The 26608-nt window shown below is 40.1% G+C and overlaps 1 pseudogene; it reads left to right on the plus strand.

The window, feature by feature from the left end:
• The first annotated feature begins 2604 nt into the window (after nt 1–2604).
• Nucleotides 2605–2722, plus strand: LOC124556295 (annotated as a pseudogene).
• Nucleotides 2723–26608: the final 23886 nt, after the last annotated feature.

Genomic DNA, 26608 nt, shown 5'->3' on the forward strand with positions numbered 1-26608 from the left:
TTGGTCATAGTATATGCACAATATGCAAAAAAAAAAAAAAAAAAAAAAAAAAAAAAAAAAAAAAAAAAAAAGAGGACTGTTAGTGCTCCCAGGTGTGTTGATAAGCCAGCAAGGGACTGGTTAACAGCATTGCTGGTTCTAAGGACAATTCCAAAAACTTTGTGAGTACACAAGTGGTGGTTTATGGACTTACTATATTCTCCGCAAGACTCTTCAATGCTGATTGTGCACCTGCACAGTCGCAACAGTTGGCTGCTGGCCGTCTCTACATGGACTACAGTGGGTCTGCACCTTTGATGACTCACCAGTACCATTATTTCTACAAGGACTGCAGTGGCTCTGCACCTCTGGTGGCCCACCAATACCGTAATCTCAAACAGGACTACAGTGGTCTGTTCTGTGATGACCTACCTACCAATATTCTTCAAAACTTCGACTGACTCTGCTGTGGGTTTGCTCTGTTGTGACCCATTACCTGTCTGCATGTCAAGAGTCAGCATTGTCTTTCTGTTGGAAGGACAACACTACTTCTTCAAGACTGCATGGAAATCCACTACTCCCATGTGCATTGCCTTTTACTGCTCAGACTTTGAGAAAGGAAACGGCAGTTTTACTGTGATGAATGATCAGGACTGTCTTTATGGACTGTGAGAAAATTTTAGGTTTTGACCAACATTGTATTAATAAGTGTGTGCATTTGATATCTTTCTTACAGTAATTATGGAAAATTTTTCAAATCTGTATTGGCCAGTGCACAAAACAATTTGTAAAATTTTTTGTGGGGAGCATGAGGGCTATGTAAGTAGGCTGTTTAGGTTTTCTTATTGGTAACGCCACGTAGCGCTCTGTATGAAAAATCACTGGCTGTGCTGTGTGCAGTCTGTGGCTAGATTGCATTGTTGTCTGCCATTGTAGTGTTGGGCAGCTGGATGTTAACAGCGCGTAGCGTTGCGCAGTTGGAGGTGAGCCGCCAGCAGTGGTGGATGTGGGGAGAGAGATGGCGGAGTTTTGAAATTTGTAAGATTGGATGTCATGAACTGCTATATACATTATGACTTTTGAACACTATTGAGGTAAATATATTGTTTGTTCTCTATCAAAATCTTTCATTTGCTAACTATGCCTATTAGTAGTTAGTGCCTTCAGTAGTTTGAAACTTTTATTTAGTTGGCAGTAGTGGCGCTCGCTGTATTGCAGTAGTTCGAGTAACGAAGATTTTTGGTGAGGTAAGTGATTTGTGAAAGGTATAGGTTAATGTTAGTCAGGGCCATTCCTTTGTAGGGATTTATGAAAGTCAGATTGCGTTGCGCTAAAATTATTGTGTCTCAGTTTAAACACAGTCATGCATAATTGTTCTAAGGGGACGTTTCACTATAATCATTCCAAAGTAACTTATGATACAATTATCGTTCAAGTGGCAATGCAACACATCGTTGTCGTTGTCACCCTCGTGTATATGGATTTCTGGCAGGGCGTTTCCCTGATTTATGAGTTAATTTCGAAACAAAATTACCGCCGGTAGGCATTTATGCTATGGGATGGGAAATCTGTCATGTTTGCTTGGTCGGTGACACTCCAACCGTTCTTTACTCCCATTCCTGCGCTGTGGAAATGCCACAATGATGTTAATTCAGTTACGTAAAAAACCTGTGGACTAAATAACTCTTGTCACGATGCTCCGATGAGAATATGAAGACTGTGCACAGTTATAAAGAATTTAGCTCCACTATCGGTCTACGACATATCTGATCTTCTAAATCTGTGAAATTTGGAAAGGAAAGTGCGTCAGCATGGAAATTTTCTGAGCCGTATCTATACAGGAGAAAACCCAAAGCACAGCAGTGAACCGATGTAAGTCATCCACACAGATATAAAATTCTAACAAAGCAGGCTACTACTGCTAATATCAAACAAAACTGTATCACCTGAATGAATATTCAGCAACGCTGTACGTTTGTATACGGAGGATTCAGAGAGAAAAATCGGTAATTTGTGAAAAACATGAAAATTTAGAAACCGTTCGATAACTAGACACTTGCGACTATACAGAATGAACATTAATAAAATCGACAAATTGCAGGGACGGGTTTCTGACTGAAAACGGAGGAAAAAATGTTCTATGTAATGTGTCCGGGAATAGACGGTGTGCGTGCAGTGACAACAAATTGTTCTGGAACACTGTACAGAGCAGTATCAGATTACAACAGATGTTCAAAGTGGCCTCTGTGAAATTACGGGTGATAGGGATACTAGCTAGAAGCTAGTGTCCTGTCACATAAACGTACTTCGGTTTACACCATCTTGATGGGACACTTGCCTGGAGCTTGAACGATGGTTCGTTTTAGTATCCTGTAGAAACCGGTCCTCGAAATCTGGTGCACGCACAGTTCTCTGCCCCCCTACCCTTTCGTCTATCTGAAAGTACCCACGATCACACAAAGAGGTCTTGAAATGTTACGTAGTGGTTGGAGTCTGTGAGGGAACTTGTTTTGGTATAGCCGTGCTGCCTATCGATCATTTCCAACTGCTTGGTCGTACGCAAATATCATTTCCGGTTCATCCCGATATGAATGTCGGAATATTTTGTTGCTTATAGTACGCTGAGCCAACGGCCTTGCCGCAGTGGTAACGTCGGTTCCCGTCAGATCACCGAAGTTAAGCGCTGTCGGGCTGGGCTAGCACTTGGATGGGTGACCGTCCAGTATGCCGAGTGCTGTTGGCAAGGGAGGGTGCACTCAGCCCTTGTGAGGCAAACTGAGGAGCTACTTGATTGACAAGTAGAGTGGTGTGCTGACCACATGCCCCTCCATATCCGCATCCAGCGACGCCTGTGGGCTGAGGATGACACGGCGGCCGGTCGGTTACCTTTGGGCCGTCATGGCCTGTGCGGGAGGAGTATAGTACACTGCGTCAATCACACATCCTGCCACACACAAGGCTCGTGGTCAGAGGAATTGTCTTTCGTCAGCGCTATCTACCATTACGGTTCATTTCCGGAGACATGTTCATAGGCCCTTATTTGCTCCATATCCAGTCAGGAATCCGTACCTGCAGTTTGTTTGTTTTACTAATGTTCATCCCGTATGTTGGAAGCAAATATAACTGGTGTTCTACTGGTCGGAACGTGGAACGTAAGATCGTTTAATCTGCTTAGTAGTTTGGACAGGTTAAGAAAAAGGGGTGCGGGGATGTCGTCATCGCCTCAGATGTCATAGTATCACACTGCACAAATGTCTTCTGTCTCACTCATGCCAGAAGCAGTGGATGATACATAGGGAAGCTTAATCCTTTAGTAAACAACGAACACTTACAATTAAAAACTGAAAATGTGTAACAAGAAGAGGTCCCCAGAGGCGCGAACGACAGTTTGAAAGTATCTGTATGGTGGTGTAGGGTAACATCGCAGGTAACGTACACTGCAGCCAATCACCCTGGTGGGCCCTCGTATGCGAGTAGTTGACGAAAAAATTTCGGAATTTTGTGTCACTCAAAAGCGTTAAAAAAAGTTTCAGTTGCAGAAGGTTGTGGGTTCCAGTCTCGTCAAATGTCCGCCCCGATAGGTGAGCCGTTGCCGGCACGGTACCTCGGCGAGTTCGGTCAGAGGGTTAGCTGCCTTCTACAATAAAAAGAACTGAATGTATGGAACGACAACGGACTTGATCGGGTGTCACGGGACGTCCGCAAGGAACAAGTGAAACGAACATGAACGAACAAAATGAAATTAGAAAAAAAGTGGTCAGCGCGACAGAATGCGGTACAAAGGGGACCGCGTTCGATTCCCGGCTGGGTCGAAGATTTTCTCCGCTCAGGGACTGGGTGTTGTGTTGTTCTAATCATCATCTCATCCCCATCGACGCGCAAGTCGCGGAAGTGGCGTCAAATTGAAAGACTTGCACCAGGCGACCGGGAGAAGAGGTCCTAACCACACGGCATTTATCCAAATTGCTTTCTTATACAATTGATTAATTTGAATGTATTTTTTTATCCTCTTACTTTGTTCATCAATTTAATCACCGTATGAACTTTTGCTTTTGTTTAACGTTTTCTTTCTATCATTCTTTTTCCAGTTGCAATTTTTATGAATATGAATTTAATTGTAATTATCTATTTAATATTCAATTATTTGAAAATTTCGAACCATCAGTTAAAAAAAAAGAAAAAAGACGGAATGATCTATTTATATGTGTGCAACGGTATGAAAAATGTATTTTTGTTACCAGATGTGCAATTTTTCCTCTTTACGGTAATCGTCGTACAAACATTTAGAACATAACCTGAAAGCTATTGCACTATGTACAAAATAACGCAGATGAATACTTTCAAGAAAGATGACTTTACAAGTAAAACGAAATTCAAGCAAAATGTGAAATGGATATAATGAGCGCAAATAATGTGGACGAAAAAACAGAGTGATAGAACAAAAGTAAATCGAAATTAATACATAAAATTAATTAAAAACACTTGTACAAGGATTTCAAGTGGAGCAAAAATGAAGGGAAAAAAATGACACCAAATTAAGAAGTTGATATTACGATTAAAATTATGTGACAAGGGAATGGAATTGAAAAATTATACCTAAATCAATTAACTGAATAAAAATGATGATCAAAGTCATTTCGAAAAAGATTTAAAAATAAAACCAGTTTTCTGCCCCTGACAAGATTCGAGCCCACAACGTTTTCCATGCAAAGCTTTTTCCTCGTTCATTATACCTCATAACCAGATTCAATAATTCAACTTTTTTAAGCTATTGAGTGGCACACAAAGTTTAGATTTTTTTCGTCAATTATTCGCAAACGAGGGCCCATCAGGGTGAATTGATGCTGTGTGTGACACATGTGATCTTAACCCACGTCGCTGTACAGACGGTTTCAAAAAGTCCATCACACCGCTGGGGACCTCTCCTTGTAAGAACTACTTCTCAAAAGAGATAATGATCAGAGTAGGTCGAGAGGATATATTACGAAAAGCGTGATCTGTGATGTTTTTCAGTAAACCGCTTCATCATTGTATTTTGGACAGACTGTGTTTTGCGGCAGTAATTTTAGATCTGATGGTTCAAATGGCTCTGAGCACTATGGGACTCAACTGCTGAGGTCATTAGTCCCCTAGAGCTTAGAACTAGTTAAACCTAACTAACCTAAGGACATCACAAACATCCATGCCCGAGGCAGGATTCGAACCTGCGACCGTAGCGGTCTTGCGGTTCCAGACTGCAGCGCCTTTAACCGCACGGCCACTTCGGCTGGCAATTTTAGATCTGAATCTAATGTTTTCATCAGATCGAAATGGGAAATCAAAATGGCAAATAAAGGAATGATACAGGCAATGTTTTCTTACGTTACATAAAGTTCCAGTCATCAGGTAGGGTACGTTATTAAGCTACGCCACAGATTCCTTGGACGTGTCCATTGTGTCTGATGTTGAAAGAGACTGCGTCGCTTTGCACGAACATTGGAAAGATAATGGCCGTTTTCCAACCATGATCACAGTCATTTCGTTCGCCACCAGTGTTGCGAAAAAGGATACTGTCTACGTGATAAGCCTGTAGCAAGATGACTGCTATATGGAGCAGTTTAATTCTTGTGATTCGCGCGCCTTCTGACGAAAACAGAAATAATGGATAACAGTGGGCAGACGAGGAACTGGGTTACAGTTTGGTAATATCAGAAGATCAGTATCAGCAAAACTAATTCAGATTTTTTAGTACAAAAACACACTCGAAACAAGTAGACTGTAGTTCGCCTTATAAGTTGACCATGTGCTGAAACAGCTACCAAGTGTACAGTTTAGTGTTGTGGAAATGTTCACTATATGGTAATCATTCAGAATATTAACAGATTTTATTTTATAAATTCAAATACCATTTTCTTGCTGCAGTCTATTTTATTCGTTGCACGTACGTTTCGCCTTGTACACTAAGGCATCGGTAATATATTTAATCTGGAATAATACAGTTTTTGCTTCTGTGTAATAATTAAACACTAAATAACAGTTCGCACCATAATTTGTACATTAATAAATTACCACTTACATTTATTCTTTTTTGCGGTCGAAATCTGCGTTTTTTCGCATTTGGTCTTAGGTTTTACGTCGCGCTTTTACTTCACTTACAAAATATCGACATATTTTCACGTCAAAATCTTTAGGTTTCGCAGTTTTCATATTTCGGAAGCTAACTGCTATGGAAAACCACTTCTGGTCTGCTGATTAACTTACGCAACTAATAAAGAAATAGACACCAAGCGAATACGAGGTTACGACTGAAATATCTTACAGTTCTCGTAAGAAAAATCTGCAGGTAGACCCAGACTTGTAGAAGCGTTCCACAGCAGGCAGATAATTAGATATGAAAAGTACAGAATAAAACGATCGTGGCGCGATAGTGAGTCGATGTTTTAAAAGCGACATGATAGTGCCATCTCTAGCCTATGAACAAATAAGAAGAAACTCATATTTCGGCCCGAAAAAACGGAGAACTGTAAGTAGTAATTTATTTGAGTAAAAATTACGAAGTGAACAGCTTTCTAATCTATAAACATAAAAGTGTATTATTACAAATTAAATCAGTTCAAGAAGTTTTAAGGTAAAATTGGAAGCATATATGTAACAAATACAACAGACTGAAGCAAGAAAAGAGCTTTCGCATTTGTAAAATCAGTATTCACATACTTGCTGTGGATGATGGCCAAGCAAATAAAGTTGTAATAACATATTGCCTGAGTGTTGAGGTAACACGAAAAAATCAAGCTGTACCCCAAGATAAAAGATTATTGATACTTCTCAATCTATCAACCATTCCTCACCGATTTCTCTTCAGGCCAATTACACCATCACCTTTACATCACATTTGAGTTCCCAAATTTTATCATTGTTGCGTAGCTCTTCAAAATGCTCAGATTTTCTGTACTCAGTTCTCCTCACCGACATCATTTCGTTTCCGGACAGGACTGCACTGCAAAGGACAGTTCTGGAAATTTTCCCTCAATAATAAATCGATGTTCGCCACCAGTAAATTTTGTAGAGAAAAGGTTTCCGCGTCTCTTTGTTGTAATAAGTTTGTTGCTATATTCGTTTTATCTTACTTCTCGGGTAAGAGAATCATTCATTTTTCTTTTATTACATTTTCCAAAATATTCCGATCGTGCAGATTATTATTTTCGTTTCTATTACCCTTCGTGGCCTACGGAGTGGTGCAGTGGTTAAGACAGTGGGAAACAGAATTCAAGTATCTGTTCCGTTGTCCATCTTTATATATTCCGTGGCTTCACTAAATAGGTTCAAGTGAATGTATCCGTGCTTGCTTTGAAACGGTCTTGGAGCATTTCCTTCTCCGTCGTTCTCTATTTCGAGCGTCTACTCTGTTTCTCAGCTCACTCATTCATTCATTCATTGTTATTCTTCATGGAAATATTTGACATATTTATACGGGGCGTTTCACGTACTACTGTGTTCGACTTCGTGCTGGAACCTTTTTCACAATCCGATAACTGCATATACATCGGCCCGTCGTTCGAACAACGTAGGAGGTGGCGTCTCGGTTTTAAGCGTTAAACATTTACACGATCCAGAAGCGGAAAAGAAAATTGAGGATCTGTTAGATGACGATCAGGCTAGCTTTAGGAAAGACACGGGTATCAGATAGGCAGTTACGACGTTCTGCATGGTGCAATAATGGAAGCAAGACTTAGCAAAAATAGGGACACCTTCAAACTATTTGTCGGGCTTGGAAAAGTGTTCGATAATGTAAAACGGTGCGAGAGGTTAGAAATTCTAAGTAAAATAGGTGTCAGATATTGGGAGAGACGGGCAGTATACATAATTAACAAGAAACCAGAAGAATGGAAGACCACAAACAAGTTGCTCGGATTAAAAAGGGTGTAAGACAAGGATGCAGCCCTTCTCCTGCTGTTAAATCTGTACGTCGAAATAGTAACGACACAATAACAGATAGATTCAGAAGTGGGATTAACATTCAGGGTGATGTTATGGCAGCCTGCCAATCGGGAGGCGATTTATTGTATAGTGCTAAAGTGTCTGTCCCACTTTGTCTGTGCATAATTATTAACTGCAGCTGCTCGTGATGGCTTTTAAGCAAAATTAACTGCTTCTGAGAATATTAACCCTTAAATTAAAGTCACTATTCTAGGTCAACACACAATCATTTCCAACTGCGAAGAAAAAAAAAAAACCCTCTGAACTGCTGCAACTGAGGTTGATGTACTGTTCCATAAATCAGCACAAGAACTGCACCTCGTATGCCACTAATTATTTTTACGTATTTCAAATCAGTCAACTTCAGTATTATTCCGATTAAAACCGGCCTGGCACAAAATGAATGATCCACACAAGTCAGTCTTGAATACAACGAGTGACCGTATAATACTAGACTTTTTCCTGTCTTTCATCCAGCAGCAATGACGTGCGACGTTCTTCGGCGGCCGATGCTGTCGCCTCGCTGTATTTGCCCACGCAACATCATGGCAAGTGCTGTCTCCTAGCCCAGTACATAAAGACACTGCGCGGCTCGTTACAATAAAAGCTTTTTGAACATACTACCACAAAATTAAAACAACCTACTAAGCATCATCCCAGGTGATCCGTCACAACAAATGCACTATAAGACAAAAAAATGCACTTTAAGACAAAAATAAATCAAAGACGCAGCAGGAAGGAATTTGGGACGTAAACCGGTAGATGTGACGTACATTTACAGACAAGTAAATGAGAACAATTTCGGAAAAGACGGTTAATTTATTCAACAAAAAGGGCTTCACAAACTACGCAAGTCAGAAACGCGTAGATCCACCTCTGGCCCTTATATGAGCAATTATTCGGCTTGGAATAGTTTTATTGAATTGTTGGATATTCTCCTGAGGGACATCAAGGAAAATTCTGTCCAATTGGCTTGTTAGACCGTCAAAATCCCGAGCTTGTAGGAGATTTAAACGTTCTCAGTGACGGAGAGGTCCAGCAGCGTTGCTGGCCAAGGTACGGTTTGGTGAGCACGAACATAAGCAGTAGAAACTCCCGCCGTGAGCGGGAGGACATTGTCTTGGTGAAATACAGGCCAGAGTGGCTTGCCTGAAAAGCAACAAGATAGGGCATAGAACATCGTCGACGATTCACTGTGTTGTCAGGGTACCGCGGATGACAACCAAAGATTCAAATGGCTCTGAGCACCATGGGACTTAACATCTGAGGTCATCAGTCCCCTAGAACTTAGAACTACGTAAACCTAACTAACCTAAGGACATCACACACAACCATGCCCGAGGCAGGATTCGAACCTGCGACCGTAGCAGTCGCGCGGTTCCGTACTGAAGCGCCTAGAACCGCTCGGCCACAACGGTCGGCGCAATGTATGAACGACATATAAATTTTAAATCATCAACACAGTTGTTGAACAGTCTCGCGATGAATATGTCGGCTATAATGCAGACACCAGCTTGTTGGTTGTTTATTTGGCTACTTACGGTCGCTAGAGTATGCCTCAGTGTGCTTCCCCAGCACATTTTATATTTTGCTCATTACACAGTGTTGACGATCTCGAAGCAAGTGCCGAAGTTACAGATAAGAATCCTTACAGAAATCACTAGAGACCGCTTGTAACAGGTTCTGGTGAGACGAGTATTCCAAGAAGGTAGTTACTTGCAGGGGAGCAGTGTTCGCCGGATGCCATGTTTTGTGGCTAGGCAGGTGTGGGCAAAACATCAAACGCGTGGAATTCACCTTGTTCCAACAGTTCCCTCTGAGAAAAACACAGACGTGACCGTAAACTGCTGACAAGCTAGTGAGCCGCATCAGTGGCTCTTTGACGTAAGGTTTCTTGTCTTTACGTGCCACAACTCGTTTCTTACATCTAAGGATACAGCTGTTCGTCAGTTGTGTCGGTATGACTCGGTGTACTTCATGTAGACAGTAGCAATAACGTTGGGTTTGAACTGTCGTTTTCATCACACTGAGAACTTCTTACCTAAGGTTTCGGCTACGTAGAACAATGTGCTTCTGTTCGTATTTCCCTTTCCCAAGTCATTGCCATTCTGAAAGGTGTAAGGTAAGTCTACACAAAATTCAAGTAATAATAGGCTACAGGCCGACGGAGGAAAGATATTTTAGCGGTTTATTCTTATGATTTTTACTGTGCTGAAGCTACCACTGTAACAAAAAGCTTTGTCGCTCAGCAGTTTTTACAATTAACACTCAAAGAAATTATGGGTTAACCCCTACCAGCGATTCCATATGACACAAATGTTGAAGAGTTTTGTTCTTTCTTTAGTGTCAACTTACAACTGTTTTTAGCATAGGAAATCATAGATTCTTGTCAAATAGGTTCTGAATTCTGTATTCTTTGTTTTAAAACGTCTTATTTACCATTCCCATTGCGTTTGTCGCACTGTATACTTCAGGCGATGTTGTGACAACAGCAATGGAGAACACTGATGTGAAATAAGTATTATTTATGAAGAACGTCTTTAGAATGAGATTTTCACTCTGCAGCGGAGTGTGCGCTGATATGAAACTTCCTGGCAGATTAAAACTGTGTGTCGGACCGAGACTCAAACTCGGGACCTTTGCCTTTCGCGGGCGAGTGCTCTACCATCTGAGCTACCCAAGCACGACTCACGCCCCGTTCTCACAGCTTTACTTGTCCCAGTAACTCGTCTCCTACTTTCCAAACTTTACAGAAGCTCTCCTGCGAACTTTGCAGAACTAGCACTCCTGAAAGAAAGGATATTGCGAAGACATGGCTTAGCCACAGCCTGGGGGATGTTTCCAGAACTGTTCGCTCTGCGGTGGAGTGTGCGCTGATATGAAACTTCCTGGCACATTAAAACTGTGTGCACGATCGAGACTCGAACTGGGGACCTTTGCCTTCCCGGTCAAGTGCTCTACCATCTGCAAGGTTCGCAGGACAGCTTCTGTAAAGTTTTGAACGTAGGAGACGAGGTACTCGCAGAATTAAAGCTGTGAGGACGGGGCGTGAGTCGTGCTTGGGTAGCTCAGATGGTAGAGCACTTGCCCGCGAAAGGTAAAGGTCCCGAGTTCGAGTCTCGGTCCGGCACACAGTTTGAACCTGACAGGAAGTTTCAAGAACGTCTTTGTTTTTCCAAGTGATACTGCTTGTAGTAAATCTAAATATGTCTACGTAAATTGGAGCTGGATGGGGGAGAAAGGAAAGAAAAGGGAAGGAACTAACAATACGAACTGCATCGGGATTTTACGAGGAAGAAGCGAGGACGAGTGGAAATGTATGCCGGAACAGGACTCGAACCCAGGATCTCCTGCTTACCAGGCAGTAGCGTTGGGGATAGAAAGTTGTGAATTCACTGGTCACTGAGGAGAATCGATTATATAATATAATGAATTCATGTAATCGATTCGCCTCGATGGGCAATGAATTCACAACCTTCAATGCGGATGTAAATTTACATTCGACCCCCAGAGGGAATCTAAAAATTAGCGGAGTATGGAGGAAATGAACAGGGACTGCGGATAGGCGGCGATAGGTGGGAATGTGGGTCGGCCACTGAGCGTGCCGAGATAGCCTGCGCATTTGCGATAAACACTGTGTCTGGGCGGCACAATGGTTAACAGAACTTCCTAGTAAGCAGAAGGTCCCAGGTTCGAGTCTGTCCAGCACAAATTTTCAGTTGTTACTGGTGATTGGGCGTGAAGTCCCGACGCGGTTGACACTATCAGTCCCTGCCTTTTCCTTTCCTTTCTCCCCTCTCCACCTCCATTCACCTTCCGCTTATGAAGTGAGTACTTCAGGCGTGTTCATCCTGGGCAGTTGCATGGTCAAAAATGATTTCCTTTCTTTTCTGTTTTGTTTCATAACAGAATAATTACGGAGTCTTTTACAACCAGGTTTGACTATGCGGGATGTCTTAGGCATTCTGCTTGAGGAAAAGACACTCCCCTGTGCCCGATGGAATTTACTTGGCGCCCCCTGATCTAGCAGTTCTCACAGTTGAGGATTCTGGTGGTGAAGGAGAAATACCATACAATCTTAACCGTCGACATCTCTGGCTCAAAGCTGAAATACGATTGACAGATACGAAAATAGAAACAGATATGAGGAATTCAGATTACAGACACAGAAACAAACAGGAGACCTTAGTTCATGGCGCACTAACTTCAAATTTGAAACCTTCTCCTGGTTCAAATTTTTGCTCATGTACTGATAAGTATTCTCTGGAACTTTTCAGTTTCTTTCATTATGATCTCATACAGTTCGTAGCTGATGACTCAAACAACTACGCACGTTTAAGAAATGCCCGAATTCTAATAAAACCTGCAAAGAAATGAAATGTTTCCGGGGCATCCTCATTCTAACTAGTTATGACCCTCTCCCCGATAAGACATTTCCCTGGGATTCAAATTTGGACACAAGGAACGAGTATGTATGCAGTGCCATGAGAATACATCGTTTTGAACAAGTTCTCAAATGTCTGCACTGTAACGACACTAAAAAATGTGATGAAAAAGATAGGACGTGCAAAATTCTACCCTTTATTGGAAGAGTAACACACAAATTTAATAAGCTTTTCGTTCCTTTGAAACATCTATCTTAAGATGGGTCGGTGATAAAATATTTTGCGAAACAGACTTGCAAACAATACACCAGATGGAATCAAGCATGATTTTCCTAAAATCGCGATGTTAGTATAGCAATTCTGAGTGTCTCGTAAATTTTTCCGTTTCTCGACGAAAATCACCAAATTCAAATACAGCACATGAATAACAGTTTGGTAAGGCTACTGCCGCAGTCAGTCAGATGATCGCTGATTTAACACTGGAAGCAAAGTAACTGTCATTCCATTTCTTCTTTGACAGCCTGTTTACAAGGTCTTCTGTTCTGTCTGTCCTAAGAGTAGAAGGTTACGGAGGAACAGCCGTTATTAGAGGAAAGATAATTCCCAAATCTTGCCCCTTTTCTCCAAAGCAAGAGCTAGTTAACAAAACAAAGGACGTATTTCGAAACTTCGTGCTGCAAACAGACGTTGGCAGCAGTTCGCACAAAATGTGAGGAACGTGACGTAGGATTGTATCGAGAATATTTTGAAGTACACCGCGAAAGTCAGTAACTGAAATGATTGTGAATTGATTTGTATTTTTTGTGCAAGTTTGATAGCGTTAGTCTTACAAAATGAGTGGAGAAGTCAATGGGTGCTGTAACATCTACTTGTGAAGGAGAGAAACCTGTATCATCTGTAAAAGACACCCTAGGCGGAAAAAGAAGACACTTCAAGTGAAAGTCCTCAAATCATTGTAGCTTTTATTAAACACATAGGAGGCTGGATAGGTTGGACGAAACATTGTCATGTACAGAACAGGTTTAAGTACTCTAAAAGTGAAATGGTATTGGGCTTTACTTTCTTGGCTGACTGACATATCTGTGCATAATCCCTAGCATCTGAAGAAAGGAATAAGAGCTAGTACTACTGAGCTTGAATTCAGGAAAGGAACTGTACAGTTTTTACCTACAGAGATATACAGATCCTGTAAAGAAAGCAGAGAGGTCTTCTACCAATCCTAAATGAGGATACAAATCAGGTGTTCCACATCACATAAGATACGATGGTATGAAATAGTACATCAAGAAAACTTAGAAAAAGGAGAAGGTTTGTAGTTATCTACTTCAAACAAAAGTCATCAAAATGTCAGGAATGTGACATGGAATTGTGTCTAGAATGTTTTGAAGTACGCCACGTAAGTCAGTAAATGACATTACTGTGCATCAGTTTGTTTGTTGTTATAAATTTCTTTTATAAGAATTATTTCGATCAAATTTTACCTTACTTGTATTAAAAATACTTCATTTACAACATCTGTAATTGAATTTCAGTGTCTGCAAAAAATTTTTAAATGTGTATCTGATTGCCCAGTGTGTTCATATGGACGGGTTATGTTACAGGCACACTAAGACCATAACCCTCAAATAATGGTATGTATGTATTATTTAGATGTACAAGAAGTCAGTGAATTGAAAATGCAGTAAAATTTCGCACTTTCAAAAATTAAGTGTTATATTGATCTTCAATTATATGTATTCAACACTTGGTTCCAGTTATAAATATGAAGCTACAATTGCCCTGGTTAATATATGTAAAGTGACCACAATCTCTAGTTCTTTGGCTCTTTTCTTTACTTGCAGCTGCAAAACATCAAGCCTGCAGGTTTCTCCATTGCAAGAAATAATTCTAGTGATTATTTTTGTAGTGCTGAAGTTACCTGTTACAATTCAAAACGTTAGAAAGTTATAAGCTACCCATACTTTCCATCTATCATTTGGCCAGTAACAATTAGTGTAGATCTTCCTTCTCCTAAACCAACATAAGTTTTTGACGATATTATCCTCAGTATTTGTAGTTAGAACCACTCTCATGCGCATGAAGAAGCTCAAGACTTGTTTAATGGTATTTTCGACAGCTTGGAATGGAAGGTGTTCATGAAAATACAGCTAAACTATTTGTATTAGCGATTTATGTCTAACCAAGAGAAACCCTGAAACGCCTGATCCAGTCTCAAAGATCACTGAAAAGAACAGACATTTTCTCAGTGGTTAAAAATGATGATTTAATATATTGCCCATATCTTGCATTTTTGCTGAATTACTTTCAGATGTGTTATGGAACTGGTCAATGCATTTCATTTTTTGGTACAAATTATTTCAGAGCATGATCCAATGAGTTCAAAATTAGAATTCGATGTTTACTATAATTTTTATGATACACCCAAAATGATCTTACATTTCATAAACAGAAAAAAAAATGTTGAGCTAAACTAAAATTAATTATTTAGTGACAGATATAATGCTTTTTGTATCTTTGACTAATTTTCATCATATTCATATCTGAGTCAAGATTATTATAATAGGAAGTATAATTATACTTATTGATTCTATAATTATTTTGAAACATAAATTAATAGAGATCTTTTTTTTTTCTTCATTCAATATTAATAAAATGTAATATCGTGTTGATATTGATCAAATCGTTTGTACCAGAATTGTTACAACTGTTTTCCTATCAACAGATGGTGTATTTAAGTTTTTGGAATGAGTCAGTAGCAGCTGTATCAGAGTTACACACATAAATTGCAAGTTGACACTTGTAGCAGCAAGGAGGAAGGACTCTGTTATTTTTTGAAAGTGCATTATGGAATTCGCCACATACTGAATAAATGTATTTTGAAGAGAATATAAAATATTGCAATTTCTTGTGTTTAATTAATGTATGGAAACAGGAAACTCAGAGACCTTTCTCCTGTAGCCATTGCAGAAAGTAATCATCCACTAAGACTACTGTGTCACAAACAAGAATGAGAAGAATCTACAATTATTGTCTAAAAATGAGATAAGTTGTCCATATTTTTACTATAATTACTGAAGATAATTAACTGTCCTACTCATTCTTAGTTTCATGCTTAACATAGCAGAACTTTTTTTTAACATTTTTTGAGTGTAATGTAAATGCAGTTGTTGCTAGGTGTGGACCAATTGATGTTCATAATAACTATTTAAGTAGTTTAATGTGGGTGAGAGGTCAGACATGGAATATAGACATGAGGAATAAAGGCTGGTTCAAATGGTTCAAATGGCTCTGAGCACTATGGGCCTCAACTTCTAAGGTCATTGGTCCCCTAGAACTTAACTAGTTAAACCTAACTAACAGAAGGACATCACACACGTCCATGCTCGAGTCAGGATTCGAACCTGCGACTGTAGCAGTCTCACGGTTCCAGACTGCAGCGCCTAGAACCGAACGACCACTTCGGCTGGCAATAAAGGCTGCTTATTGATTTGTAGCTTGAAGGCCTTTCACTATTCCAAGGTAACTGGTGGCCACCAGTACTTGTTACCCATTCTATACACATTACAAAAACCTTGATACAATTTTAAATCAAATTAACTATTCCATTCATGATTGGATATACATTGCTTAAATAAAACAACAAATTTACTGCTGACCTAACCTAACCTAAAATGTTCGCATTTGAGAATATAATTGGCGGTTTAAATGATAAAAACTCTGCCTGGAAAATGGTTTAAAAAAATAACTCTCTCTCTCTTTTGTGAATACGTTAGTTGTTGTAACCTCCCCGCAATAAATTTAGTCAATATTAACTGAATAATAAAATAAGCCAAGCGTAACCTCCTTGCAAAATTAAAGAATAAGAATTGCGCAAATGTTAACTCCCCACAAAATGTCGTTAAGGGATGAAGATTGATCACAAACCCACAATAACATTAATTAAATAATGAACCATGAACTGAATGTAACAACTCAACAGCAATAATTAAACCTGACAAATTTTGTAAGGACAGCAGCGCTGACCTACGGCCCTGTGAAATAATTAAACCAAAATTCTTACCTCAGTAAAACTGCATCTATATCTGCTCTTATTTTTCGGCATAGCTTCGTGCAATGCTGGCTTTTATTTAATTTTGATTCTTGGAGGGAATGCATAGGAAATATTATTTAGCTTGAAATGAATCTTTTTCTTTAAATGAGTTACTTTATAAAAAGTTATTATTGGGGCATCATTTTTGAACAAATTAATTACAATTAACATACGTTATTAGCTGAGCGCAATGCTGCGTACGCGTTTCATTGTGAAAGATATCAGCGTCGAGCTAGAATTAACTCACCTGCAAGAAACTATTTGAATAGAGACCTTTTTTTTAAAAAAAAAAGTAAAAATAGGTGTAGAAAATGTCCAGTGTTATCTCTATACTGCAAATATAACTAATAAAACAGTCCATAAAAAATTACTCAGATTTGTAGAAAGGAGTATCTGTGTGAGAAGTTCCATCATCTGCCATTATAAAAACTGAAACAAGACTTCAAGATGTGTTTATTAGACCTGTCTTCGAAAAATGATTTTCGATTCCTACATTGAAACAAAGCTAGAGTATCCTGGAAAGAGGATGTTAATAACTTCTTTACCAACACATTTCGGTAATAAACACCTTTTTGGTAAAGTTATAGAAGTACAGGTGTTTGATGAACCTAAAGATTCACTTTTGGAAGTCACCTTAAGCTCTTTCCCTGAAAATTTTGATGATGCCAGTGAGGAACAAGATTATGTAAAGATACTACCAACGCTAGTAGAATACAATTATGATTGTTGGTCACTGAAGTGTAACACATACAAAATATAATAATAACAGGGGCGAAAACTTCAAATTTTAACTGAAGAATTCAAACCGAAGAAAAATGTTTTGAATTTCCTACAATAAATTAGTTCAGCCACATTTACACTTCGAATCATTGCAAATAATAGGGAGATGCAAATCAGTGAGATGACATATTTTCTGTAGTTTCATTCAATATTCATCACATTAAATGATGTTCTGGGATAGCTCATATTTAAGATAGAGAGGATTCAATCCTAAAAAACGTTCTATAAGTATATGGCTCTCAATCACGATCATCTTGTACACAATTGCTTATGGAGTTAGACATTCTAATTACTGTCTCACGCTACATTTATTCTCTTATGTAGTTTGCTTTAAATAACCCACTGCAGTTCTAAAGTACCACTGATGAACTCAATTACAGTACCAGAAGAAAAATGATATTTATTACTTCACGTTAAGGTTATCTTTAGCACGAAAATTAGTGTAATGCTGCCACCATAACTTTTGATCACTTACTCAGTTATAAAATGTCTTACAGACAGCAGAGTTGAACTTGAAAACACACTGTAGAAGTATCTGCTTGACAACTCTTTCAGTTCCATAGAAAACTTAATGTCTTTGTACTGTTTAAAAGGATGTGGGTAGGCATTACTAACACGCAACTTAAACAGTAAATGGTCAGCATGTAGCAATAGATCCCTATGTACATGTTAAAATGACTTCTTCCCCATCATAATAATTAGTCATACGAAAGATACACTAAACATGAAGCTATCTAACGAACATCACCTAGTCATACAACAGTTGCAGCATTGAAGAAAAGTCTGTATGAAATGAAATCTTCTTACATAGTGCAGTACAGCTTACTCTCTTTGCTAGAATATATGTGTCAAAAAATATTTTAATACTCTCGTATTACATTTTAAAATTACAGATATGCTGTATTCTTCATGAATAATTGGAAAAGTTCTGCCGAACGATGTAGAAAAATAGAGGAGAAATTTTTATCAGCTCTGTGTCTTATTTACAACAAAATGTCATATTTTCAAAATATTTATTGCAGCAGTCTCAACTGCAGTTCGTCACAGACGATGACTAGTTTCGATTAGTTGACGTACATCTACAAATCTGTTGAACTGCGAGTGAAAAGTCAAGTATTTTCAATAAAAGTATACAGTCATTAATTATAAAACTGTACTAAAGCAGACATGTCAAAATGAGGAAAGCTGAGATCTGATATAGATTCAACGCTCCAAACATCATAAGATTATGCCATTACGTAACTAAGGGTAATAAAATTTCTCTGTCGTGAGTGTAATCATTATAAAAATGCAATACAATTTTCAATGTAGCACAACAGATTACAGCCAGTCGCAAATTAGATTTCGTCAAATTTTTCAAAACCTCTTCCACTGAGGTGAACACACTTGTTTTTTGAAATTTAAATGGAAAGAACATAGACACACTAACCGTAGCTAAGGAAAATGTGTAATGATGGGGAAACAATCGGAAGCCCAGGTAATGTACATACTGAGTTTGTGTGCTACTGTTGGGATATTTGTAGTGGTGAAAGAGCTCTTTATTTTGTTCCAGTGTTGGCATTTCTTGAAACAACATCTGTTTCAGTCAGTAGGCCTCATTTATGGATTTACATTCAACTGTGTAGTCCAGCGGCATTAGACCAGATAATCTACAAAAACAGCTGTCACAACCTTGCCAGACGACAAAATAGTCTTTGCCCTCTGCCACCCACTCTCTACGCCTTCACTAATGTTTTGATTGCTGAAGTCTTAAACGTGGTAATAGACAAGAGATTCATCCACTTTCACTTATGGGCGGAGTAATATAAAGTCTAGATGTTGGAATAAAGTTCACTTGTACCTCATACATTCCGGTATTGTTCTGAGTAGTTACCCAATTCTTCGACTAGTACACCACACGTCATAGCAAAAATATCAGGTGGCAGTGAAAAAATACTCGGTTTTCCGTCCTTTTCAAAAATCCAAAGAGCACATTCCGCAAAAAACGTAACAACACTGAAAATTTCCTTATTTAATAATGCAATGGGAAATCGCACGTTCCGATACAGTGTCCGTCATATTCAGATCTCCTTGTTCTTTTTTAACGCCTGTGGACGTATTCGCTCATAGTGGCCGTTATAATTAATAAAAAATAACAAAGTTTAGACATTTTAGAAACGTTTTGTACTAGTACGCTGTCCTAAAAACCATTTTATGATGTCCAACAAAGTGGTAGGAGACAAATGTGATCTCACTTTTTACACTTTCCATTAGAACATACCGATTTGTCGATGCACTTTCTTTGCCAAATAAATTACCTAAAGTGTAACCTGTAAGTGAAATTAAATCTCACTTTCACATGAACTACGATGCACTCTGTTTCACACAGTGTCAAAAAGAGAAACACACCCACTTTCTTGATAACGCGAACATCGTCCTTCGTTTAGTGTAACACTTGCCCCTATTTCAAAATTTGTGAACTTCTTGTAGGAGAAAAATATGTGCGTTTTCATTGAAATAATATCTAAATTTTAAATGGTTAATAGAACGGCAGCAAACATTTTCTGCCAACATGCAGTAACACGGAGTGGATAGTGAGAAAATCAAGTTAAAAATTTTATTTATTTTTTCTTAAGGCGAAGTGAATTTTACTTGTATGTCCATCTTTTCAGAGGTGGTTGCGGGACTCGGCTAGTCGTTACAGGATGTCAAAACAAACACGTTTCCGCCGTCTAATTTATAAATTGTTATTTCATTTGGCTACCAGTTTCGGCGGTTTACTACGCCACCTTCAGGCCCTGTGTACAGACAGCAATGGTACCAGTATGAAATAGATATCCAAGAAAGGGGTGGTGCAAGTCTTATAAACAGTGGTAATACGTAATAACATACAATACCAAGCAGTACAGGAAGTTAAATAAAGTTTCAGATAAATTAAAGAATAAAATAAGTGAACAGTTTCACACTGTATTAACTTGAACTAGTGAACAAAGTATACCCTGAAGTGACTTTTATGTCACTGACAATTATTCATGAACTGTATTCATCACGTTGATTGCACGCATTGTGTTTAAAAATCATGTCCACAATGTTATGGGAAGGATAAGTTACGGATTTTATCCACAAGTAGGCATACTTCACTGTCACAATATTTCGTTTGAAGTGCTCGGTTCGTCGACGATAGCTTGCTTGTTTTGCTGTTGTGTTGCTCACATATAAAATCGGCAAGATAGAGCATTTCTTCATTTATAAATGATTTCACTTCAACGAATGCACTCTTCTTCCTTTTGTATCTAAATCGTGTGGAATATATATTTCATTTTTCTAAATAGATGTTCCTCTTCAGTTGGTTTCCGTAATCTCTGACGAGTACTGTACGAATGATAGTAAATATTTACGGTTGGAAATGCGTTCAGTGACCATGAAAATTCATAGAAGTAAAGTCTTTAATTTATTACTACATAAAGTTTCTCCTTGGCATGTAAAGGCTAGAAGAATGAGGGAGTATGAAATACGTTTTCTGCATCTACCAGGAAAATTACATAGAAACAGTACAATGGGTGAAGTGAACACAGACACTGCAACAAAGATGGTCTTTAAACGTAACGTACGAGTACTGCGCTGAACGAAAGCGCATTTTAAAGTAGACTGTACACAGTTGACAGTTGACAGGTACTGTAAGTACTGTGTTGGTAGGTCTCGCGGATGAAGAAGTGGTCCCGAAGCTGAAATTATTCTTTATTGACGACCAGAATAGTTGCAGGATGTGCGGTCGCATGTATCCAAAACCAACGAGGTGGTCTGAAATCAAAAAAGATCAAACATCCAAAACTTATCAGCCCACAACAAATATAGAATGAAGTGTTCTCGGGTTTCACTAACTCCATCTTCTGGCGAAGAGGAGATAGAGGAGGAGGAAGAGGAGGATGGAAGCAGAGAATATGCCTTCCAAAGTTTTGCAGGCACATTTCAGACGGACGCTGCAAGAAAGCCGTGGAGATTTTATTGTACTGACAGGCTGCATATGAACACAATATAATCATCTTTTATCACATAAAACTGTGCCTTTTACAGTGATTCAGTCTCCACTGTGTAAGTAAAATACGTTTGAATATAGACGGAGTCTCCACTTTCTGTATCCTCAGAGTGTACTCCTGTAAATCAGTGTTGCCTCGTTCATTGCACAGTTTTTTTACGCAGAAGCACATTTATAAAGTATCACAAATGTCAAATGCAAGCGTCTACATGTCTCGTAGAGAGATCAGTTTGATGTATTACAGGAGCACACATTAAAGCAATTGAATTTAAACGTTAATCATCTACTGCGGTAAGTGCATGTCCTCAGCTTCTCAGTCAGCATAAATGCATCTACCATGCCAGTGACACAGACGAGTCGTTTAAATGCTGCGCACAGTCGCTTAACAAGATCTGACATTTGTGAGATTAGTTCATACTGATGAACTGCACTTCGTCTTCGTCACTTATCGATATTTCGGAGCATATTTTCCACAGGAATCAAATTCATCAGTGTATTAGCTTCTCGTAGACAAATTTATCTATCAGCCTTGAGTGATTCTTAGGAAACAACATGTCGAACAAACGTAACTCGTAATTTTTAGCAGTGATTTTCTTTTATTTCTTCCCAGGACTAGATGGTTATCGATCCATAACTGAAGCCACTGGCATTCAAACAGATGGAAGCACCACTTAGTAGAAATCTTGCGTTGAAAAAAAACTGTATCTTCTATTTCTGTAAAGAGTTTCGCGGATTCAGAGAAATGGAAGGATACGGATAAACTGAATTTTATCTACAACCGTGATTTATTACAACATGTAATGTGAACAGGATGAAATAATTTGTAAATGCCTGCCATAGTGAAACGGAGGAATGTAGAAGTGTATCCTTTCGTGAAATCCTTCACCGAGAACTGATTTTCATATTTACAGGTAATTCAAGTATTAGGTTTTCTTTTCTAAAGGTAAGTTATTTGAAGTCAAGCTTCGTTCGGGAGTGAAACGTGGACGATAAACAATTCAGAGAAGAAAAAATAGAAGCTTTCGGTATGTTGTGCTGCAAGAAAATAAGATGGATAGGTCGAGTAACTAATAAATGGGTACTGAGTAGGAATAGGAAAAAAACCATATTGTGGCACAGCTTCACTAAAATAAGGAACTGGTTGATAAAATGTGGACGATAAACGGTTCAGAGAAGAAAAGAGTAGAAGCTTTCTATATGTTGGGTACAGGAGCATAAGATGGGTAGGTCGAATAACTTATAAGGGGGCACTGAATTAGAAGTAGGATAGAAGATATTGTGGCACAGCTTCACGAAAGGAAGGAACTTGTTGGTAAGACATGTTTTGAAGCATCAAAGAACTCTCAGTTTGGTAATGAAAGAAAGTGAGGATGTCGCTACAAATTGTAAAGGGAGAATAACGCTTAAGGACAATAACAGGTTCAAATGGACGTAGGTCGCGGGGAGTTACGTAGAGCTGAAGAAGTTATACAGAATAGACTATGATTGGAAACTTGTAGCAAACCTATCTTTGTACTGGAGAGCAGGAAACAACAGCAGCATGTGAATTTTAAGTTACGTCATTTACAGTGACGAGAATGCTTCTTCGGCTCCGCCTTCCCACTTCAAACCTCCCCGCTCCAACGCGTTAACGATGCATGGTGCTGAATAACTCACCCTCACGGGTGGACGTATGAGAATGCTATGTAGTAGAGAATGCCAGGCATTGATGGTGGACGTAGAGAGACTCGCTTGAAATCATGGTGCTTAAGGAAATTTTTATTTCCGTTATTTAGCCAGAAAGGGGAGCATAGTACATCCAGTTACTCATCACGAGCCTGTACACCACGATCCTTGGTTCGAAACACAAATATCTTCGCAGTAGTTCAGGGAGTGAGGAAACATGGTACAGTTGGTGGCGATTCATTTGTCGGTTGGGGGAAATCAAGTACCCCTCCGTCCCTAGATTTTCCATAACAGAAGACTCGTAGATTTTGAAAATGGGTAGCTGAGAAAGTAAATGAGGATTTGCTCTTAACATTAAAAAGTATTTTCTGATCATAGACAAGGTTTAGGACCATGAACCAAATTACAATGTCCAGTCGCATTAATGTGACCACCTCTCAGAACCCTGAATAACCACCTTTTGCATCGCAAACACCTGCGAGACGGGCACGTAGAGAATCAATGAGTTTTTGAAAGGTACCCGTATGGATGTGGAGCCATTCCAACTCCAGCGCCGTGGCCAGCTCCGCTAGGTTTCTTAGTTGAGGACATAAGGAGTAACAGCGCGATCTAGGTGGTCCCACAGAGCTTCTGTAAGGTTTGGAAGGTAGGAGACGAGGTACTGGCAGATGTGAAGCTGTGAGGACGGGGCGTGAGTCGTGCTTGGGTAGCTCAGTTGGTAGAGCACTTGCCCGCGAAAGGCAAAGGTCCCGAGTTCGAGTCTCGGTCCGGCACACAGTTTTACTCTGCCAGGAAGTTTCATATCAGCGCACACTCCGCTGCAGAGTGAAAATCTAATTCTGTCCGTCAAGTTTGGTGGCCATATGAGAACGGTAAGATCATCCGTGTTTTCTTCGAGCCATGCACGTAGACTGCGAGCTCTGTGACACGTTGCGTTGTCCCGCTGGTGGATCCCTTCGTGCCGAGGAAAAGCAAACAGCATATAGGGGTTGACTTGGTCCCCAAGGACACTTGTGTTAATCCATTGTGTCTTCCAGAAAGACGGGATCTCCAAGGGAATGCCACGGAAACGTTTGCCAGACGCTTACGCTCCCTCCGCCGGCCTCGACCCTTCGCTTGATTGTTGCGGGGCCGTCACACGAACGACCATCTGTTAAAAAATATATTGGCTCAACCACTAGTTTTATAGCGTTTCGGAAGTCAAGCTTCCATCATCAGAATATTAAAAAGTAAAAGAACCTGTTAAAACTCGCTAAATTGGAACATGCACCAGGCACAATAAAATTGATAATAAAATTAAAACATCGTGGCTACCTCCCTTGTTGCAGCCGTGTCTTCCAAGGTGCATCTCCACATAGTCGTCAAAATATAGAAAACTCTAAAATGGTGTCGCCTATGGTGTTCAACATCTAACAACATGGCTCTCTCCTCTATCGTCGTAAACCGCCCGTGCGTCTTCGTTGATACCACACATCACGTAGCCAAACACGACACTGAAACGCGAGTGAGCTCACGCGCAAGTAAACAAGAAAGTCACAGAGATGTCTATACAAACAGATAACGTATACATGTTCCAAGGACCTCATGAAATGATGTTATCGTGCCAATTGCTAAAAATGTAGTTAATAAAAGAAATCAGAGATACTAGGCGGGCCGTGTCAGCGATAGGCTCATCCCTAATTTCATTTATCAAAGCTGAATTATTAGTGATTGAAAACTTATCCTCGAACAATGAATGAACAGCTAACTGGTGATATAAATAACTTTTTCAAACATTTCACGGGTTTCTTTTAGTAACTACATTTTTAGCAATTGGCACGATAACATTGCCTGGCAGAAGGTTCATGGGACTACCTCCACAATAATTCTCTGTTATTCCAATCTCGCGCAGAAAAAACGAAGACCTATATCTTACAGTAAGAGCTCTTATGTCCCTTATTTTATTACGATGATAGTCTCTCCCTATGTAGGTCAGCGTCAACAGAATATTTTTGCATTCGGAGGAGAAAGTTGGTGACTGAAATTTGTGGAGAAGGTTCCGCCGCAGCGAAAAACGCCTTTGTTTTAATGGGGTCCACGCCAAATCCTGCATCATATCAATGACATTCTCTACCTTATTTTGCAGTAATACGAAACGTGCTGCTCTTCTTTACCCTTTCTTGATGTACACTGTTAATCCTACCCGGTAAGGATCCCCCACCCCCACCACGCAGCAGTAGTCCAAAAGAGGACGGACAAGCGTAGTGTAGGCAGTCTCTTTAGTAGATATGTTATATTTTCTTTCTGCCAATAAACCACAGTTTTTGGTTTGTCTTCCCCACATTTTGTATATGTTCTTTCCAATTTAAATTATTCGTAATTCTGATTTCTAGGTATTTAGTTGAATTTAAGGCCTTTACATTTGACTTATTTATCGTGTAGCCGAAGTTTAACGGATGATCTCACACTTTTCATTATTTAGAGACAATTTCCAATTTTCGCACTATTCAGATATCTTTTATAAATCGTTTTGCAATTTACTAGACAATAAACGACCACATCGACTGCAAACAACCTAAGACAGATGCTCAGATTGTCTCCTAAACCATTTACATACCTAAGGAACAGCAGAGGGCGTTGGGAAACGCCAGATATCACTTCTGTTTTACTTGATGACTTTCAATCAATTATTACGAACTGATCTCTCTCCTACAGGAAATCATGAATCGAGTTATGTAACTCAGACGATATTCTTTGAGCATGCAATTTCACTACAAGCCGCTTGTGTGGTACAATTTTAACAGACTTTTGGACATCTAAAAATACTGAAGCAGCTTGAAATCCCTCGTAATAGCACTCAACACTTCGTGCGTGTAAAGAGCTATGTTGTGGGTTCGGGGGGTTAAACCCGGGACTCCAGATGGCAGAGCTGAAGCCGGGACCCACCACGCCGTATTTCGTCAGGAGGATGAGCAAGTTAAAGAGCGTCGAGGGGCATTGCAGAGTGATACAGTGGTATTCGGTAGCTAATTCTCAGTATTCTATCGGTGCAGCTTAGTGTCGGCGTGCCGCCCGCAGCTGTGCCGCCAGTCCATCTGGCTCATCAGACACCTGGTATGCCGACGCCACTACTCCGTCATCGAGGCCGCTCAGCTGGAAGTCGGCCGCGCTCTCCCCGGTCGTCGCACGCCGATGTGTCGCGTCTTGCACCAAGCTGCTCGCGATTCCGGAGACTGCTACAGGCCCTGGTCCTCGCCGCCCTCCATTCCATTTGACCTGTCCGACCTTGGGATAAAGGTGGATGTACTGGTCACCCGTGGCCGTCGGGCTGCCGCTGCTTCCAAGACAGCACCGGACTCGAACCCGCACCCTCCTGGACGCTGTGCTGCAACTTGCTGCTAGTGGTGCTCGGCAGATGGAAACACCCGCCGCCGCCTATGACGCTGCTGCAGCACTGCTGCGCCTCCCGCAATGTACGCCTTACCCGGAACCCGGTACGCCAGGTGGGAAGCGAACATGGCCCGCAGACTGGAGTGGAACCGAGCCCCTCCTGAACCTGCTGCAGACCGCTGTCACTGCCCACTTTCAGGCAGACTGTGCGATAAAGTTCCACGCTGCCGTTCCGTCCCACCATGGTGTTATATCCCCGGGGACGGAATATAGCCCGAACAAGTACATACGAGTAGAAAGAAAGTAAAAGTTTATGCCAAACACTGCCCCCTGCCCCCTGGCCCCTGCCCCCTGGCCCCTATAAGCGTA

Source organism: Schistocerca americana, chromosome 1, assembly GCF_021461395.2.
Source record: "Schistocerca americana isolate TAMUIC-IGC-003095 chromosome 1, iqSchAmer2.1, whole genome shotgun sequence".
NCBI classification, from domain to species: domain Eukaryota; kingdom Metazoa; phylum Arthropoda; class Insecta; order Orthoptera; family Acrididae; genus Schistocerca; species Schistocerca americana.